Raw genomic sequence first — 15,531 nt, forward strand, 5'->3', positions numbered from 1 at the left:
GGCTCCAGCTTATTAATGACAGGATTGTCATACCTCCTCCATACCTCCTGAATAATAGGTTTTTAAAAAATGGATAGATCTCTCCTATAAATCTGTGCACAAAACCTGCCCTACCTACACCTTGCTAACTGCCCTGCCCATTTCCCACTCCCATGCGCACGTCAGGATTTCCCAAGATCTGCCCCCACCCTGCAGAAGATGTCAGCGCTATATAACATATTTTTGGACTAAGATGCTCTAGTCTAGACCATAAGAGGCACCTAGGTGTAGAGGACAAAAACCAGGGGAGAAAATATATACTAACCCTGGTGCATCCATGGTGAAGTGGCATCTTGTGGATTATGCCCCCGTGTACCTCTTGTGTCTCCCTGTGTCCTCCTCTATCTCCCTTGTGTCCTCCTCTATGCCCCTTTGTGTCTCCCCGTGTCCTCCTCTATGCCCCTTTGTGTCTCCCCGTGTCCTCCTCTATGCCCCTTTGTGTCTCCCTGTGTCCTCCTCTGTCCACCTTGTGTCCCCCATGTGTCCACCTCTGTCCTCCTCTATGCCCCTTTGTGTCATCCATGTGCCCTCCTCTGCATGGGCACAGTACAGGGAGTACTCGACATTGCAGCAGGTTGGAGGTTCGTATTGGTAGGCGTTCACAAGTCAGGAACTCCCTGCATTTGGGCTATAAAAAGACGCAGTGACTTTTTCCCCCACTTTTGGGTTAGAAAAAGCGAGTATTATAGTCCCAAAAAAATACAGTAAATACTAAACAATAATATCACCACCACAGTTTACCTACATCTCGCCAAAAATGAACTATTTTCCTAACGTACCAATGTCCCTTGACCCAGGTGTGGAATTAAATTTAGCCAAGCAAAGCCTCTAGCCGATAAGTCAGCCTTTGGCTATAATAAAGCTATTAAATTTAGCCAAGCAAAGCATCTAGCCGCTAACAGGCAGCCACTGGCTCTGATAGGCTCAAATTAATTATCTTCCTGGCTTGGGATATTTGTATGTTAGGAAACGTTTGCTCCTCACAACGATTGAACAAAATATCCCAGGGTCTAGGCAACAGGTCCTCCTTGAAGACTTACCGCTTGAGAATTGCTAGGTACTTGGACCGTTATAGCTCTTTCCAGATGTTTCACCTCACTTAGAAGTTCTCGTAGAGTTGGCGTCTGTGACAAGTTCTGTAAAATGCAGCAGAAAGGATCATACATTATAATGAGCATGGAATAAGTGTGTACGTCCGGCCTTACAATGTATACACAGCTCTCCTACACACCTGCATTACAGCATTGAAGAAACACGTGTTCCCCAGGTTACTGAGCCCTTTCACAGTCACCTCTTTGCTGTCATTCGGGGCACTGGCTGCTTTGTCCTCCTTGTCTACCTTTGTTATCTTCTTCACATCTTCCTGTTCCGCCTCCTGCTTGTTATCATTTCTGTTATCGTCTTGGTTAGACTGAACTACTACAGGAAACACAAAAGGAAAATCTTATTTTCCAAACAGCTGCAAAGGACTTCTGATTAGATGATCAATTCATTCTACAGGTATTCACTTCAAGGGATGCTACTGGACAAGCGTCAACCATACTTGCGCATGCACAATACAGTAGAGTTGGGCCGAACGGTTCGCCTGCGAACGGTTCCATGCGAACTTCCGTGGTTCGCGTCCCGCAGGCGAACGTTTGCGGAAGTTCGGTTCGCCCCATAATGCACCATCTACATCACAGTCAGCAGGCCCAGTGTAGCCAATTAGGCTACACTAGCCCCTGGAGCCCCACCCCCCTTATATAAGGCAGGCGGCGGCGGCCATTACGGTCACTCGTGTGCCTGCATTAGTGAGAGTAGGGCGAGCTGCTGCAGACTGTCTCTCATAGGGAAAGATTAGTTAGGCTTAGCTTGTTCCTGGCTGCATACCTGTTCTGTTCAGTGAGCCCACCATACCTGTTCTGTTCAGTGAGCCCACTGCATACCTGTTCTGTGAACCCACCACTGCATACCTGTACTGTGAACCCACCACTGCATACCTGTTCAGTGAACCCACCACTGCATACCTGTTCAGTGAACCCACCACTGCATACCTGTTCAGTGAACCTGCCACTGCATACCTGTTCTGTGAAGCCACCACTGCATACCTGTTCTGTGAACCCACCACTGCATACCTGTTCAGTGAACCCACCACTGCATACCTGTTGTGTTCAGTGAACCCGCCACTGCATACCTGTTCTGTTCAGTGGACCCGCCACTGTATACCTGTTCAGTGAACCCGCCACTGCATACCTGTTGTGTTCAGTGAATCCGCCACTGTATACCTGTTCTGTTCAGTGAACCCGCCACTGTATACCTGTTCAGTGAACCCGCCACTGCATACCTGTTGTGTTCAGTGAACCCGCCACTGTATACCTGTTCTGTTCAGTGAACCCGCCACTGTATACCTGTTCAGTGAACCCGCCACTGCATACCTCTTGTGTTCAGTGAACCCGCCACTGTATACCTGTTCTGTTCAGTGAACCCGCCACTGCATACCTGTTGTGTTCAGTGAACCCGCCACTGTATACCTGTACTGTTCAGTGAACCCGCCACTGTATACCTGTTCTGTTCAGTGAACCTGCCACTGTATACCTGTTCAGTGAACCCGCCACTGCATACCTGTAGTGTTCAGTGAACCCGCCACTGTATACCTGTTCTGTTCAGTGAACCCGCCACTGCATACCTGTTGTGTTCAGTGAACCCGCCACTGTATACCTGTTCTGTTCAGTGAACCCGCCACTGCATACCTGTTGTGTTCAGTGAACCCGCCACTGTATACCTGTACTGTTCAGTGAACCCGCCACTGTATACCTGTTCTGTTAAGTGAACCTGCCACTGTATACCTGTTCTGTTCAGTGAACCCGCCACTGCATACCTGTTGTGTTCAGTGAACCCGCTACTGTATACCTGTTCTGTTCAGTGAACCCGCCACTGCATACCTGTTGTGTTCAGTGAACCCGCCACTTTATACCTGTACTGTTCAGTGAACCCGCCACTGCATACCTGTTCTGTTCAGTGAACCTGCCACTGTATACCTGTTCTGTTCAGTGAACCCGCCACTGTATACCTGTTCTGTTCAGTGAACCCGCCACTGTATACCTGTTCAGTGAACCCGCCACTGCATACCTGTTGTGTTCAGTGAACCCGCCACTGTATACCTGTACTGTTCAGTGAACCCGCCACTGCATACCTGTTCTGTTCAGTGAACCCACCGCATCAGTGCGCATACCTGTGCAGTTAAGTGAACCCACCTACCTACGTGAGTGCATGCAGTGTGATATACCACTGCATACCCGATATGGACAAAACAGGTAGAGGAAGAGGTAGTGCCAGAGCCAGAGGTAGGCCACCCGGCAGGTCTGCGCGAGGTTGTGTAAATGTAATTTCGTGTGGACCTGGCCCACAGTACAGTGCTCGGAAGAAGGCACGTCCTATCACCTTCCAAGATTGTCAGGACGTGGTTGAGTATTTAGTGACACAGAACACCTCATCTTGCTCAGCCACCAGCGCTACTACTAGCACCACTTCAGCTGCATTTGACACTTCGCAAGAATTATTTAGTGTTGAAATCACTGATGCACAGCCATTGTTGTTACAGCCAGATGAATTTTACCAGCTCATATGTCTGAGTTACGCGGCAACACTATGGATGTAACGTGTAAGGAGGATGAAGGACCTACTGATGGTGCATGTTTGGATTTTTCTGAGGCAAGCGAAGCTGGGCAGGATGATTACGATGATGACGATGATAGGGATCCTCTGTATGTTCCCAATAGAGGAGATGAAGAGGGGGACAGTTCAGAGGGGGAGTCAGAGAGTAGTAGGAGGAGAGAAGTTGCTGAAAGAAGCCGGGGCAGCTCTTCGTCAGAAACAGCTGGTGGCAGTGTCCGGCACCATGTATCGCCACTTATGTACAGCCAGCCAACTTGCCCTTCAGCATCAGCTGCTGAGGTCCCCATAGTGTCCACATCCCAGGGTGGCTCAGCGGTGTGGAAATTTTTTAATGTGTGTGCCTCAGATCGGACCAAAGCCATCTGTTCGCTCTGCCAACAAAAATTGAGCCGTGGAAAGGCCAACACTTACGTAGGGACAAGTGCCTTACGAAGGCACCTGAAGAAAAGGCACAAACAGCAATGGGATGGCCACCTGAGCAAAAGCAGCAGCAGCACACAAAAGAAAAGTCACCCTCCTTCTCCTCTTCCTCCTTCAGGTGCATCATCTGCTTCTGCCGCTTTCTACCTTTCACCTTCACAGGCACCCTCCTCCACTCCGCCTCTGCCCTTGAGCGCTTCCTGCTCCTCTGCCCACAGCAGCAGTCAGGTGTCCGTGAAGGAAATGTTTGAGCGGAAGAAGCCAATTTCGGCCAGTCACCCCCTTGCCCGGCGTCTGACAGCTGGCGTGGCGGAACTGTTAGCTCGCCAGCTGTTACCATACCGGCTGGTGGACTCTGAGGCCTTCCGTAAATTTGTGGCCATCGGAACACCGCAGTGGAAGATGCCAGGCCGCACTTATTTTTCGAGAAAGGCCATACCCCAACTGCACCGTGAAGTTGAGAGGCAAGTGGTGTCATCTCTTGCGAAGAGCGTTGAGTCAAGGGTACACCTGACCACGGATGCCTGGTCTGCCAAGCACGGGCAGGGCCGCTACATTACGTACACAGCCCATTGGGTCAACCTGGTGGTGAACGATGGAAAGCAGGGCGCAGCGGACCAAATTGTGACACCTCCACGGCTTGCAGGCAGGCCTCCTACCACCTCCTCTCCTCCTGCTACATGCTCTTCGCTGTCCTCCTCCTCCTTGGCTGAGTTGCAGTTCTCCTCTCCAGCTACACAGCCCCAGCTCTGCAGGGCCTATGCTGCATGCCAGGTACGACGGTGTCACGCCATCTTAGACATGTCTTGTCTCAAAGCGGAGAGTCACACTGGAGCAGCTCTCCTGGCTGCTCTTAAGAAACAGGTGGATGAGTGGCTGACCCTGCACCACCTGGAGATAGGCAACGTGGTGTGCGACAACGGCAGCAATCTGCTTGCCGCTTTGCATATGGGGAAGCTGACACACATACCCTGCATGGCACATGTCATGAATCTAGTTGTTCAAAGATTTGTGGCAAAGTACCCTGGCTTAGCGGATGTCCTGAAGCAGGCCAGGAAGTTCTGTGGGCATTTGAGGCGGTCTTACACAGCCATGGCACGCTTTGCGGAAATTCAGCGGAAAAACAACATGCCGGTGAGACGCCTGATTTGCGATAGCCCGACTCGCTGGAATTCGACCCTGCTCATGTTCTCCCGCCTGCTAGAACAGAAGAAAGCCGTCACCCAGTACCTCTACAACTACAGTAGAATGAAACAGTCTGGGAAGATGGGGATGTTCTGGCCCGACAACTGGACACTGATGAAAAATGCATGCAGGCTCATGCGGCCGTTTGAGGAGGTGACCAACCTGGTGAGCCGCAGTGAGGGCACCATCAGCGACTTAATTCCCTACGCTTACTTCTTGGAGCGTGCTGTGCGTAGAGTGGCGGATGAAGCTGCGAATGAGCGTGACCAGGAACCGTTACGGCAGGAACAGGCATGGGACCAATTTTCATCAGACCCAGCTGTTTCCTCAACACCTGCGGCAGCACAGAGGGGGGAGGAGGAGGAAGAAGAGAAGTCATGTGCAGAAGACGAGTCAGACTCAGAGGATGATGAGCAAGGTGTTTCTTTGGGGGAGGAGGAGGAGGAGGGGACGGCGGCAGGAGTACAACCGCAGCATGCGTCGCAGGGGGCTTGGGCTGCTCAACCTTCCCGTGGTATTGTTCGCGGCTGGGGGGAGGAGGTTGACTTACGTGACGTCACTGAGGAAGAGCAAGAGGAGATGGAGGGTACTGGATCCGACTTTGTGAAGATGTCGTCTTTTATGCTGTCCTGCCTGTTGAGGGACCCCCGTATAAAAAACCTCAAGGGGAATGAGCTGTACTGGGTGGCCACACTACTAGACCCTCGGTACAGGCACAAAGTGGCGGACCTGTTACCAACTCACCTGAAGGTGGAAAGGATGCAGCACATGCAGAACCAGCTGTCAACTATGCTTTACAATGCCTTTAAGGGTGATCTGACAGCACAACGCCAGCAAGGTACCACTGCCACTAATCCTCCTCCCGTGTCCACGCAGTCAAAGACAGGACGCTCCAGTGATCTCATGGTGATGTCGGACATGCGGACGTTCTTTAGTCCAACGCCTCACCGTAGCCCTTCCGGATCCACCCTCCACCAACGCCTGGAACGGCAGGTAGCCGACTACCTGGCCTTAAGTGTGGATGTAGACACTGCTGTGAACAGCGATGAGGAACCCTTGAACTACTGGGTGCGCAGGCTTGACCTGTGGCCAGAGCTGTCCCAATTTGCCATCCAACTTCTCTCCTGCCCTGCCGCAAGCGTCCTGTCAGAAAGGACCTTCAGCGCAGCTGGAGGCATTGTCACTGAGAAGAGAAGTCGCCTAAGTCACAAAAGTGTTAAGTACCTCACCTTTATCAAAATGAATGAGGCATGGATCCCGGAGGGCTGCTGCCCGCCCCAAGACTAAGTCAGTCCCCGCACACACAGCATCTCTGCCTGCACGCCGTGTGACTGGCTGCCTGGCCTGCCCCAAGAAGACTAAGTCGCTCCCAGTCCCTCCACACAGCATGTCTGCCTGCAGGCCGCTTGACTACCTTCTCCGCCACCACCAACAGGGTCCGGGACTCCAGGCGGATTGCTGAATTTTTTAGGCCGCTGCTACCAGCGGTCGCTGTAATAATTTTTCTGGTGCGTGTACATGACTGCCTAATTTTTCTGGCTGCACTGCGGGCAGCTGCAACAACAAAAGAAAAGGCATGTACATGCGCCCATTCCCCTTCGTGATCATTACCTTGCCGTGGTGAAGGGGCTTGCGTATCACAATGAAGCAATGACCAGAGCCTAGATGAGTGTCTCGGGGGGCACACAAAAGATAATAAGGTCGTTGCTTCATTGTGGTCAGACCAAATTTGATCAGCTGGACAGTCACTGTTCTGTCATTCAGCTACATCAGCCAGGCGACCATATGGGCTGTAAGGCCACCAAAACCTGCACTCTCGCCATGGTGCGCACCAGTCCAGCACGGCCTTCACTATACAAACAGCTGTTTGCGGTGCGTTACACGGTGAGTTTGGTGTGTCAGTGTGAAGCAGTACCTTAATTACACTACCTGATTGATGTATACACGTGCAAGATGTTTTAAAGCACTTTAGGCCTGTCATTTAGCATTCATTGTGATTTCTGCCCTTAAAACGCTGCTTTGCGTCAAATCCAGATTTTTCCCGGGGACTTTTGGCGTGTATCCCACTCCGCCATGCCCCCCTCCAGGTGTTAGACCCCTTGAAACATCTTTTCCATCACTTTTGTGGCCAGCAGATTTTTTTTTTCCAAAGTTCGCCTCCCCATTGAAGTCTTTTGCGGTTCGCAAACTTTTCCGCGAACCGAACGTTCCGCGGAAGTTCGCGAACCCGGTTCGCGAACCTAAAATCGGAGGTTCGGCCCAACTCTAATTGACAGGTGATTGACAGGTGATTGACAAGTGATCAGGGGGGATAGATGCATACAGTACACAGGGGGGGGGGGGTTCTGGGGGGGGGGGGGGTCTGGGGAGAAACTGAAGGGTGGGGGGGTGATCAGGAGTACCCAGGGGGCAGTTTAGGGACTAAAAAAAAAATAGCGTTGATAGATAGTGACAGGGAGCGATTGATGGGTGATTAGGGGGGTGATTGTGTGCAAACAGTGGTCTGGGGGGTGGGCAGGGGGGGGGGTCTGAGGGGTGCTGTGGGTGATCAGGGGGCAGGGGGGGCAGATCAGTGTGTTTGGGTGCAGACTAGGGTGGCTGCAGCCTGCCCTGGTGGTCCCTCGGACACTGGGACCACCAGGGCAGGAGGCAGCCTGTATAATACACTTTGTAAACATTACAAAGCGTATTATACACTTCCTATCCGGCGATCGTCGGGTTAACAACCCGCCGGCGCTTCCGATTGGCCGGCGGGTTGACGTCGCGGGTGGGCGGAGCCTATTGCCGGCGGATGCGCGCGCATCCCAGCGCGCGATCCCCGGCAAAACAGTGCCCCAGGACCTGACGCCATTCTGCGTTACGTGGTCCTGGGGCTGCCACTTTGCCGCCGCCAATATGAAGTAGACGGTCGGCAAGTGGTTAAGGTCGCATCATGTACAGTATAGCGGGTGCGATGTTATCATGCACTGCGCGATGTAGCTTTGTGCATCTTTTAGTGTGCACAAAGCTACTTAAGGGGCACTAAGTTCAGATAAGGCACACTAACCTTAGATAAGGCACACTAACTCAGATAAGGCACACTAACTCAGATAAGGCACACTAACTCAGATAAGGCGCACTAACCTCAGATAAGGCGCACTAACCTCAGATAAGGCACACTAACCTCAGATAAGGCACACTAACCTCAGATAAGGCACACTAACTCACATAAGGCACACTAACCTCAGATAAGGCACACTAACTGACTTAGCGCTGGTTAGTGAATCAAGCCCTAAATGTGTTATTGAGATGTCCTGGGTGCTAAAAATTGTGCTCAGTTCACTTTAATACTTTTATCCAAAACCACTGAAGAAGCCTGCAGATTAGATGTAGACAAAAATCTGATATGGCAGCCTCCATATACCTCTTGCATCAGGTTCCCTTTAAAGTGGACCTGAACTCTTGCGCAAGACAAAAAGAAAACATATAGCAATGCACCCTGTATGTAGTTAGAGAGTTTAACCTGTCTAATTCCCCCTCATCTGTAACTAAGCACAAGTTGTAATTTGATCCCTCAGCTATGTCAGCTGACTGCCACGACACAGAGCTAATTGATAAACACATGATGTTCACAATTTGCTTCCATGAAAGCAGTAAGCAGAAACAGTGCAGCTTTATCTCAGGATTTGTATCAGCTGTAACGAAGACATGTTTTTTCTTTAAAGATTAGTATGCTTATCGTATAGAGCAGAGAGGAAGTTCTGAGTTCAGGTCCACTTTAAACTTAGAGCAATTTTCAAAACTTTTTTCGTAAAAAAAAAAAAAAAAAAAAGGATGTAAACAACAAATTTTATTTCTGTTCAATTACGCAGTCCAATAAAATTTAGTCAACAATAGCAAAACACTTTACTATCGGAAAGTACAATACTCAATGTCTCCCACTGAATCATGTGTAAGGTTTCGCATGGATCAGTGTTTGGTAAGGAGTGATGTGTAGTGCGTTGCAGATCTATTTATTGAACAATACAATAATGCAGTAAAATGTAGCTAAACAGCAGAAGTGTTTGCGATAGAAGAATAACAAGCATTGGGAATTAACAGATTGTTAAGAAAAAATGAGTAATTCAAGCGGGGGATTGAAATAAGGTTGTCATCAGGGGTTTATAGAATCAATAGCAGAGATGCTTAGATCTTTAAATGTAACCAATAACATATTTTTTTTTTTTTGCCTAAAGCTGGCTTCAGGCACTTAAGGGTGACTGGACGTGCAAGAACAGCAAAAACGAGAATTAAAAAATAAATAAAAAATGCACTCTGAGAAACCTACTAACGTGAAATCACAGGGCATGGTTTAAACACTTAATACTACTTACAGTGTGGAAGCAGTCACATCATTGTTAATCCATGCTTTCCCCATAGCACAGGAAATAAAATACTTTGCAGCAAACAACCACATCTGCGAAAGACATTGTGGGGCATATTTAGCAAATACTATTAACATGACTCCAGTTACATAGCGTGCTTTGCGCAATTAGCATGACCCAGGTTACTTAAGTGATGAATGCACTGCTAAGTAAACACTTGTTGCTCAAGTAGAATAATTCCTTTAATTCAGTAATGCATGTGTTACCAAGCTAGCCAGAGTTTTACTGAGTGTGCAACCGGCATTTACTGAATATGCACCCATGTAAGAGGATGTGTTTTGGGTTATCGCTGCTCAGTTGGGCGCAGGATGTGCCAAAAGACAGCCCCCACTTCTCCCCCTGCTCCCACTGAAACTATAGGGATGGTCGGAGTTGCTAATTTCCGATTTCACGGAAATTCCACTTTCCGCCATTGCCGATTACCACTACCGATTTCCGCATCCCGATGTGGAGTTTCACAGAAATTTCGCCGAATTTAACATTGATTTTCTCAAAAAGTACAAGGTCTTTTTGATTTTGCCGTAATTGCCAGCACCCAAATTACAGGGATTACCCTGCGCTGCTGTAGGCCGTTTAACATTATAGTCTATGGTGGTGCCCAAGTCAAGAACAGCACAGATCTTTCTGGCAATGGAAATTGACAAATTGCAAAATTGGAAAATCGGACAAACAGAAAATCGGAAAAACGGAAATCAGAAATTGGCATGGGCGGAAATCAGAATTTCTGCAGAATTAGAAATGGACATTTTCGACTATCCCTAGATGTAAGTGATATTTAAATACTAAATAATAGTATTTATTTTCCTTATCCATATTCACATATATTGCATCATTTTTACTGGAGTTATTTTAGCCCCCAAAAATGAATATGTGAAAAATGTGATTTGCACATTCTAGATGAATAGCTAGGGACTGGGCATAAAGTAAGTATAACAGATATGAACTCTTTCTATCATTTACGACTGAAGTGGCACATTAGAACTTTGTAGTTTTTGAAACAGAAGAGTACTGTACTGTCATTGCCACTAAGTAAAAATAGAGACTCTGAGGTTAAGGTGAGACTATTTGCTGACAATGTTCTTTAACACAGATGAAAGTAAAGGCTGCATTTTGTAAAGATGTGAAATATAATGGAGGAACTCCTGCAGCCTATACACAGTCGGCATCACCATTAGGTGGAATGTACCAGCATTGATGAGAATACAGCCTGCTATTTGTGAAGATTCTCCTGTGCACTCTCTTTCCAGGTAAGTGTCATTCTTCCCCTACAACGCAAGATAGGTGTATATGTGTCACATGGCTGTCCCCAGTACAGTGATGCTGTAGATCGCAGCGCTGTACTAAGTAAATAGATGATGGTTTCGCCATCTAACAGTCTCCTACCGATCTCCTGCAATTCCCGCCCAAGGATCTTGCGCCGATCGGCGTTAGGCGGTCCTGGGGCTTCCGCCGTGTTCACGCCCATTGGCGTGACGCTGTCAGCAAGAGGTTAAAAGACATCCGAGGTGAAAATAAAATCATGAGAAAAACAATTGTATCTATCCTCCTTCTCATAAAAAAATGACTTTTTTAGATATCCCACAGATTTATTTTTTATTGAAAGCTAATTTTTAACCTGTTGCCGACGGCGTAACACCAACTGGTGTGAAAGCGGCGGCAGCCCCAGGACCACTCTGCTTGAATGATGGAGCAATGCTCCGTCATCAGTCTCCCAGTGGCAATCGCTGCTAGGAAGCTGTTAGATGGTGACAACACCATCTATTTTACTCTGTACAGTGCTGTGATCTACAGCAGCACTGTACTGTCTGTCCCCCTGGGTGGCAGGGAAGCGATCTGCTGTCATAGGCTGAAGCCTATGACAGCCGATCACGCTGATTGGCTGGGGGGGGGGGGATACATTAAAAAAATATAAAATAGACATATTTATTATATTTATATTCTAAAAAATAAATAAATAAACATCCTGGGAGTAATTATAGCCCACCAACAGAGATTTCTGAAAAGGGGGGATCACTTGTGTGCTGAGTTGTGCGGCCCTGCAGCGAGCCCCTAAAGCTGTAATGGCTTTAATTGTAAAAAATTGCCTGGTCTCTAGGGGCATTTAAGACTGTGGTCCTAAGTGGTTAAGTTTTTACTGTTTCATCATTCTCCCTACTCAATGATGCTTTCATTTAAGTAACAGTAGGGTATTCAAAACTTCTTGCTTTTACTGCTAGCTAAAACAGTACATGTTAGCTATCAGTAAAAGCAATACGTTTTGAATCAGGATGGTACCATTTAATGGCTAACTTAAAAGAATAAGAGTAAGCAAGCTTTCGGCTGTATAGCCTTCGTCAGGCTTTAACAGAATTGAAGCCTAATGAAGGCTATACAGCCGAAAGCTTGCTTATTCTTATTCTTTTAAGTTAGCCAATAAATGGTATCATCCTGATTCAAAACCTCTTATTTTCATTGAAGTATGCTAGCGCTCAAATCAATTAATGATTGACCCTTTGTATCTCTTTCCTGCTCCAGGAAGCCATTTACTGATGGGAAAGTATTTTAGGCCTTTAATTACTTATCAGTGAGGGTTATGCTATAGTCTGACTCAGTCCGACCCGGTCCCAACACGGATAGAAACTCTCATTTGCATACCTGATGTTTAACTATTTCAGGCGGAGAAAGAAAAAAGGAACACAGCATAGTTATTAGTGTACTTTCAGAACTGCAGGTCCGTGGCACTGCTGGCCACTGACCCAATGAATCTTTTCTTTTTTCTTTATTTTTTTTTACTTATTTGTATAGTTGTTATAAATGTATAGTTGTTATAAGTTTTTATAAAATGTCTCAGGTTTCTCCAGTGTTAGAAGCTTGTCAGCTACTGGCCTGGAGTCTCCATTAAGCCTTTGCTGTTAATACTTTTGGCTCCCCTGCCTTTGGACACTTCTGTACTATTGTTATGATTGAAATGTTCAATAAAAATTTTGAAGCCAAAGTGATGGACAAGTCTGACATTTCGACCTCCTCCAGGAGAACAGGGCTCCATGTAATAACGATGTTACCCTGGCACTTGCGCAATGGGGTGGAGCTACGCGCTGGTGCTTTATCCAAACACACACACACGCACACGCACACGCACACGCACGCACACACACACACACACACACACACACACACACACACACACACACACACACACACACACACGACACCTCCCCGCTCTAGAGCAAGATGGTATGAAACCTTTGGATAGCTGCCACCAGTCCTTTATCCGGATCACTCATGACCACCACAGCACCCTGGAGGTGCTGAGGGCAAGGGGCTGATCAGGAAAAAGGATTAGAAAAGGTTAATTGACAAAACAAAGACAATAGTGTGGCAATAACAATAGTTTTGAACATTAAAGATAGCTATATATTTTACATATTATTTTATCTGATGCAGTAAAAATAATTGCTCTATTTCCCCTGCTTATTGAGAGTAAAATGATCTAGCACAACATACTACGAGCCCCTTTCAATAGTCTTGCAATAGTGCTGCATCTTTATATTTTATAGTTGTGAAAGTATCAAGAAAACAGAAATTCAGTCTCAGATAAGAAGAGTTATAGCATCACCCAACGCTGTAACAAGGTCGAGTAATCTTTTGATCTAAACACTTCTCAGTAGAAAATGAGCTCCAGTCACTTGTGATACTCCGACAGCCACCCACATCCTAACACTGCCGCTCTGATTCGGAATCATAACAAATGAAAATGTGTGGGAGTATTGAAGGGACCGAGATGCATTGAGTTATGGTTTTTAGTGAATTTACAGCTTGTTCTGTTTGTTATCGTAGGACTCCAGGCAGAAATATTAATGAGTTGTCCTCACACACAAATTGGATAATAAGCATGGACAGTGAATAAGAAAGGAAAATATTATACATTTGTGTCATGTACAGCATTTTCAGCAAAGCAGGAGTGCAGTCCAGGCTATTTTTCTGTGTACCAAGTGCACAATAATATACAAACATTTCTAGGGGTTCTCATTTTAGATGTTTTAATATTTTGAAGTAATAGTGGGGTCTTAATTACTGATCATGCACTTTTTCTATGCAATATCTCCCCAGCAAGCTAGAAAGTGCTAAAATGTGGTGTAAAAAAAATTACTAGCAAGTCCAGTTAATCTAGGACACCTTAAAGGAATACTGTAGGGGGGTTCTTTGAAAATGACTTGAACCTACCCAGTGCTTCTAATGGTCCCCTGCAGACATCCTGTGCCTGCGCAGCCACTCACTCACCGATGCTCCGGCCCCGCCTCTAAAAACCACTGCGCCTGCGTTGCCGTGTCCTCACTCCCGCTGATGTCACCAGGAGCGTACTGCGCAGGCACAGACCATACTGGGCCTGTTTAGTACGCTCCTGGTGACATCAGTGGGAGCGAGGACACAGCAACGCAAGCGCAGTGGTTTTCAGACTTTAAAGATGAAATTTCAGCAGTAAACCAGAGGCGGGGCCTATAGCATCGGTGAACGGCTGTGCGGGCACAGGATGTCTGCGATAGACCATTAGAAGCCCCGGCAAGTTTAACTGATTTTCCCCTGACCCCCCTACAGTATTCTTTTAAAGGACAACTGTAACGATAGGGATATGGAGGATGCCATATTTATTTCCCTTTAAGAAATACCAGTTGCCTGGCTACCCTGCTGATCCTCCGCTTCTAATCCTTTTAGCCTTAGACCCTGAACAAGCATGCGAACAAGCATGCTACTGCATGCTTGTTCAGGGTCTAAGGCTAAAAGGATTAGAAGCGGAGGATCAGCAGGGTAGCCAGGCAACTGGTATTTCTTAGATCAGGTAGATCAGGTGTTTCTGACATTATTGTCAGATCTGACTGGTTTATAGGGATGCACAATCAAATTCCGTGGAACTGAAATTTCTGCATTTCTGCTCTGAAATTAAAAAGAGGAATTCTGCAGAAATCCATTTTACTGCAATTCAGTAATTTTAGACCAATCACAGAACTCAGAAGCATTGACTCAATCAGAGAATGCAGCATTTTTCAGCAAAAATTGGATTACTGCTGTAATTTTAGACAAATCATAAGATAACATTTTTCTGATTTCCGATTTTCCGATTTTCTTTTTTTTTTGTCATTTTTGCATTCTCTGATGCAAAGAGGACAAAAAAATACTCCTCGGACACTATAAAATTGGAAAACCTGAAAAATGGAAATTGGAAAAAACAAAAATCGGGAAGAGGGAAAATCGGAAAAGTGGAAATAGGAGAGTGGCTTTGGTTGAAATTGGGATTTCCATGGCATGCTTGTTTCAGGTGTGTGATTCAGACACTACTGCAGTCACATAGATCAACAGGGCTGCCAGGCAACTGGTGTTGTTGAAAAAGAAAATAAATATGGCAACCTCCATATCTCTCTCCTTACAATTGTCCTTTAAGTTAGACACACACTTGTATGATAAAATAAGTCTACTTATAGTGCTCAAATAAAAACCATATTCCAGTATCACTGGCTCGTTTTCTTCAGGAGAGGTAAGATTAATATTTCCTCTCTTTTTAGATTATTTTTGAAGTGTTTTATATACCGAGTACCTCGTTCAACAGTGTTCTACTTGTATGATATGGCAAACACTGGCGTACCAATAGGGGATGCGACCCCTGTGTGTCTTTCAATTACTACTTCTTTAAACTGTTGCATAGGCATGTTTATAGCTTTACATATGCTGCCTACCGATCTTTGCCTCTGCCAACCTCTTCTTCTTTTGCCCTTTATTTTCCAAGTGCAATGATTTCTCCAAAAAATCTGGTCTTCTCATTTTGTGACCAAAGTATTTTAGTTTAATAGTAGTATCA

General features: G+C 46.6%; 1 pseudogene; it reads right to left on the bottom strand.

The window, feature by feature from the left end:
- LOC137545262 (ubiquitin carboxyl-terminal hydrolase 16-like) overlaps positions 1-15,531 on the bottom strand; it is a 178,593-nt pseudogene that overhangs the window by 29,954 nt on the left and 133,108 nt on the right.

This window comes from Hyperolius riggenbachi, chromosome 2 (assembly GCF_040937935.1).
Source record: "Hyperolius riggenbachi isolate aHypRig1 chromosome 2, aHypRig1.pri, whole genome shotgun sequence".
Taxonomy (NCBI): domain Eukaryota; kingdom Metazoa; phylum Chordata; class Amphibia; order Anura; family Hyperoliidae; genus Hyperolius; species Hyperolius riggenbachi.